Below are 6,301 nucleotides of genomic sequence, written 5' to 3'. Positions count from 1 at the left end.
CTTGTAAGGAAAAAACCCCCCCCCCCCCCCCCAAAGTATCAAGGATGTACAACACCCTGACCTCTTCTCTTTAACCCTTGATTGTATGAATTGACCCCATAAAGAAATCACCTCCTAGGACTGGGTTTCAACTTAAGATGCAGCAGAGGCTGTACTGTATATAAGATGTTGTACATTTTCACCTCCTTTTCTCTTTCTCTCCCTCTCTTTCACACACTCTTGCTTCTTATCCCTTTTTATCTATCAAGAATAAGAGCGGACACTCAAGTTGGGTTAATTGCATCAAAATGCCTAGGTATATAAACTGAACCATCTTTTGGCCTCCACGGTTCCTCCATAGTGCAGCAAACAACTGAAATATTTTAATTTCATCTCCTGGTACAACAAAATAACTAGATGAAGAAACACAGTTGAGATTTTTTTTTCTCCAGTGTTATGAATTCTGCATATTTGTATTTCAGACTATGTAGCTTAATGTAAATTCCTTGTTTTTTCCCCCCCTTTTTGGCTCAATGAATTTCATTTATTCACTATGAAATCTTTATACTATATGTTCCACGTGGTAAGAATAAATGTACATTAAATCTTGGTAAGATGTTTGTGATTATTTTCATTTAGATTAAAAAAAAAAAAAAATCCTAGAATCCTCTTCCTAGAATTCTGTAATTATGAATGGAAGGTTAAATCAGAATGTTTACATAAAAAAAAATTTTTTTGTAAGATTTAATATTACTCTTACACTAGTGCTCAATTATATTTGTCCGCTAAAAAGATGTTTATCAGTTGATCCTAGAATCCTCTTCCTAGAATTCTGTAATTATGAATGGAAGGTTAAATCAGAATGTTTACATAAAAAAAAATTTTTTTGTAAGATTTAATATTACTCTTACAGTAGTGCTCAATTATATTTGTCCGCTAAAAAGATGTTTATCAGTTGAAAAGGCAATGAAAAGATTGATTCAAATATATTTGTCTCCTGAGACAACGAAGCTGAAGCAAAATATAAATATTTTCTGCATTTATAAATTCGAAATAATAACTGAACCTAACCGTTTTAAATGGTGTTGACTGTCCAGGCCATATAGGTATATAGAAGTAATAGAATATAATGTATTGTACAAGTAGGTTTCGATTTCGTAATACCGGTCAAGATATTGGGGCTTTTATTTTGACATTTGTAAAACTGCACGCCGGAAGTGCATGTTGTTAGCGCTGTTGTTCCATTCAGTGGCTTTATGCGATGAGTTGGAAAAACGTGAATATAATTTACATTGTTTTATTATTCGTGTGCGGACGCGGGTCTTTGCAGTTGTTACAAACCTCAAGAAAGCATATTGCCCTTTGGCTTCTTTTTATTTTAATGACGCCTCCCCTATCGTATCTGCTAATTTACTGGGATTAATATGATTACTATTTTCTTCAAGGGAAATTGTCTACTGTTATTTTCGTTTATGAAAGTTTCTGTTAAATATGTCGCCTTCGAACACTTGTATAAACGAAGACGTGTGGACAGTTGTATGGTTTGCGACGTTCACGCGACTGATTTCCCTTGTTTTACAGGTAAGCAATTGAAATACACAAACGACTAAAATAGCCTAAAACGATGTATTTGTACTTTGTATTTTGACGTCTGCCTAAAATACTTGCCATAGACATGTAGAACTCCATAAAATCAGTACTGGCCGTAGTTGCAAATTTGAGATTAGAGTGACACCTACCGCACAAACTAAACAATGCACATGACAAATTACTGTCTGTTTTGTGCACTTTTGAAGGCTGTGTTGAATGCAGTGATTCCCGACCATGTGGCAGATGCCTTCAGCCCTCCACGATCAGAGACCCCTCTCCTGCTGGACCCCGTCATCGAAGCATTATTTGGTGGCCTTAGTCGCTGGGATGCAGAGCATTTCCTCTTCATTGCAGAACGTGGCTACTTGTATGAACACAACTTTGCATTCTTTCCATTGTTTCCTCTCATCCTGCGATTCCTGGCCGCCACTGTCCTGTGGCCCTTGTGTGGATTTCTCACATTGCATGGCCGTTTACTTTTAGCTGTGGCTATAGGGAATAGCATTCTCTTTGTCCTAAGTGCTGTGGCACTATACAGACTGAGTCATTTGGTGCTGCAAGACAGAAAACTTGCCCTTGTTGCAGTCTTAATGTACTGTCTGACACCAGCTAATGTTTTTATGATTGCAGGCTATTCAGAGACTCTCTTTGCAGCACTTACCTTTGCAGGTCTCTGGCTACTAGAGACAAGATTCACAATTGGAGCTTGTCTTCTGCTTGGGTTTGCTACTGGTGCTCGTGCCAATGGACTTGTGAATGCTGGATTTTTGCTGTACCTCAGTTTGCATTTGGGTCTTGCCTGTGCACGGGCTCTTAGCAGAGGAGCAGGGGGCTTTCAGTATCATCACTATGTCAGGGAACTTATTCGTTTTGTTCTCACAGGAGCATTTTATGCAGCTCTCGTGGCACTACCTTTTTGTTTGTTTCAGGTTTATGGCTACCAAACATTTTGTCATCCGACTGCTACTCAAGTTCCTCCTGTGCTGCTTAATCTGGCCCGGGACAAAGGATACCGTGTGGCTGATGCAGCATCTCCAATACCAAGATGGTGCCAATGGCGAATTCCAGTTTTGTACTCGTACATACAGGATGTTTATTGGGATGTGGGCTTCCTGCGATACTTTCAGTGGAAGCAGATACCCAACTTTATCTTAGCGCTGCCTGTTGCAACTCTGGGATTCATAGCCTCATATATATACGTAATGGCCAACCCAGTGCTTTGTATGTATTTGGGGTTGGGAGACAGAGGAAAAGACAGAAAAATTCATGGTCTCTGTAACCCAAGAGTGTTTGTTTACATCGTGCACAGTTCTGTCCTGCTTCTGTTTGGAATATTCTGCATGCATGTGCAGGTAAGACTCTTATAATTGAATATTATCATGTGATATATGTAGTGTATATGCTCAACATGCCTTTTTTATATTATGTCCTCTCAGGTGTTGACACGCTTTCTTGCTTCCTCCTCGCCTGTTCTCTACTGGATCAGTGCCCACCTGCTTTTTCAGTATGAACCGCTGCTGCAAGATGAAAAGCTGTTCAGATCAGACCAAATACAACAGCAAAAGGATCACAAACCTGGCTTTGGTTTTATGGGCATGTGGAGAAATAATGAAGTTGTTTACCTCTTGATGCACTGGCAGACTTGCTCTATTTATACACGATGCATACTGGGGTATTTCATATCATACTGGTTTTTAGGTCTGGCTCTGCACTGTAATTTCTTTCCCTGGACGTAATAACTTTGTGGGTTTACTTGTTTCAGTCTTCATAACATTCCTGTTGCATAATATTCTGTTTGACAAATATTGTTGTAATCAATGCATTTTATTATTATAAGATGATTTCTGGTATTTTTTTAAATTGAAATTGTATTGAATAAATATCATTATTGGAACATTTAAAAATGATTTCTGTATTTTTATCTCTTATCAAATGAAACTTGCTAAAGCCCAGCTATACACTACCGTTTGAAAGTTAGAGTCTGTTTTTTTTATTAAATGGTAATATAAATAAATGATTACATTTATTAAAAAAGCACATCAAATTGATCAAAAGTGAAAATAAAGATATTTTAATGTTACAAATGATTTTTATTTCAATTAAATGCTGTTCTTTTGATCTATTAATCAAAGAATCCTAAGAAATGTAGTATGGATTCCACAAAAATATAAAGCAGCACAACCGATTGTAACAAATAATAAGAAATGTTTCTTGAGAACCAGTATTTTAGAATGATCTCTGAAGGATCATGTGATGCTGGAGACGGGAATAAATTATATTTTAAAATGGAAAACAGTATTTTGAAATTGTAATATTTCATAATATTACAGTTTTTACTTTGATCAAATAAATGCAGTGAGCAAAAAGACTTCTGATTTTTCTTTTTTTCTTTTTTTTTTTAATCTTACCGACTTAAAACTTTTGAAAGGTAATGTGTGCTTTGTTTGAGTGCGAACTTATTTTTGAAATGACCTGTAAAAATGTCAGGGATTCATGATTTGGTCTGCAGCAAGGCCACTGCAGTTTGTCAAATAAAAGGCGCTTACGGAGGGATGGGTTGCTCATGGTGTTATATCACCAGCTAGTGGTTCCAAAGCTATAAGCGGTCTGTTGATATAATATGATAGTTCCAGTGTTATTTTAATATTATTTATATACTCTTATAAAAGCTATTAATATTTTGAATGAGCTTTTTTTATTTTAAGTTTTAGTGATTTTGTTATGTGTTTTTGTTATTTTCATTATCATAATTTTAAAGAAATGTCTATTTAGCTTTATAATTTTAATGCTTAAACCTACTCATTTTCAGTTAGTTGCCAAGATAACATTTCAAATGTATGAAGTGTAAGCTTTTAATCAAATATTTATATAGTTTTAGTTAACAAAAACAGTTCAAAAGATAAATTATTGTCACTAATGTAAAGCTACAATTAATTAATGCTGAATCTTCAAAAACGTAAACAGCTTCCATAATATTATAAATTATTTTATAATATTATTTTAAGAAACTATGTTACTTTAGCATAAACGTCAGATACTAAGGTAAACGTTAATCTTAGATATTATTCAACATTATTAGTTATTTAATTTTATATCGATTTGTATTATGTTCGCACCTTATAGAACGTATGTCTATACATTTATGGTTGTGGATGTATTGCATGAATCTGTTACGTTAGTAATTTTGATGTAAAAAAAAAAATATATATATATATATATAAATCTACACAGATCGGAAGTGATCTTTGATTGGTCTGCCTGAGATGACGCACCCTTGCGAGTCATTGGTCCCTTTCTTCAGGTAATCGTCGGCTAGGGAAGTGATCGCTGTTAGGTAGATATTGTATATCTCGTCCGTGGTTGAAAGCTGCGTTAGGAACAGAGACGTGGACGCAAGTTTCAAGCTTTGTTTGGCAAGTGACGACCAAAACAGGACGCCGGGGAGGAAAACAACAACCCAGGCCGTAAATTTTGAAAACGGATTATTATATTTATCGGGAGCTTGCGGCGGTGGGGCACGACTGTTCCGTGAATGGATCAGAAGTAGGTAGGTGGGGGGAAATGGATAATAATGAAGGGAGAGGTGAAGAAAGAGCAGGGTTGGGGAGGGAACAGGAGAGTGATAAATATGATAAAAGAAATAAAAGAGTAAGGAGTGATAGTGTTGATGATTCTGAATTGGAAGAAGAAAACCAGGAGACTTCTCAAGAAGGGAGGAGGGGGATTTATGATGTTGTAAATATATATTTTTATGTTTTCGCTTTTTTTGAACCGAAAGTGCTCTAGTACCCATTTAGTGTAATTCCATGTAAGTCATATTGTTTTGAAACCACATGAGGTTGAGTAAATGATGACAGAACTGTTTCTGTAAAGCTACAAAATATGTTGCTTTGATAGTAGATGTGTAATCGTTTAACCTCTAACACATATCACTTCCTTAAAATCATTGCATGAGAATTTATTTAGAATTTATATAGAGTTTATTTGTAAGTGTCGTTGTGTCTGAGAATGTTCTGTCTCTGATCCCTTTGTAGAGCGTTTCGACCATCATTGTCCTTGGGTGGGGAACTGTGTTGGGAAGCGAAACTATCGCTTTTTTTACGCATTCATAGTGTCTCTATCCTTTCTGACCTCCTTTATCTTTGGCTGTGTGATCACTCACCTCACTTTAAGTAAGTTTCACAACACCTTCTGCACCACAGTCTCTTTCTACCTCACACAAAATCTTATTAATTGTGTAGGATAGTTGTCAGTGGGAGAGCTATAAATATATGCATCTATGTTGAAATGGTGATTATTCAAAACCAAGAAATCTTTAAATTCTTCCTATATGGACATGTTCAAAAGTTTGGGGTCATTAGGATTTTACTATTATTATTATTTTAATTTTTTTTAAAGAAAACCACTTTTATTTAGCAAGGATGGAATCACAACTAATCACAACTGACAGTAAAGTCTTTTATAATGTCACAATGAAATTCAGATTTCTAATCATCAAATCATCACAGTTTCCACAAAAATATTATGCAGTAATAATATAATATTAACTAGCAATAATAGTTTTTTGTTGTTTTTGTCAGTCAGGTTTAAAGCAGGTTTGTTCTCTGACCAGTCACTCTCATCAACAGGATCACAGGATGAGAATGGTATCATTCAGGCAATACAGGACAGCCCAGCCAGATATCCTTTTTTTTTTTTTTTTCTGTGCTCCCCCCCCTGTCCCCATTGACCG

This window comes from Sinocyclocheilus grahami, unplaced genomic scaffold (genome assembly GCF_001515645.1).
Source record: "Sinocyclocheilus grahami isolate Dianchi unplaced genomic scaffold, SAMN03320097.WGS_v1.1 scaffold96.1, whole genome shotgun sequence".
NCBI classification, from domain to species: Eukaryota; Metazoa; Chordata; class Actinopteri; order Cypriniformes; family Cyprinidae; genus Sinocyclocheilus; species Sinocyclocheilus grahami.
This window is presented reverse-complemented; position numbering follows the sequence as displayed.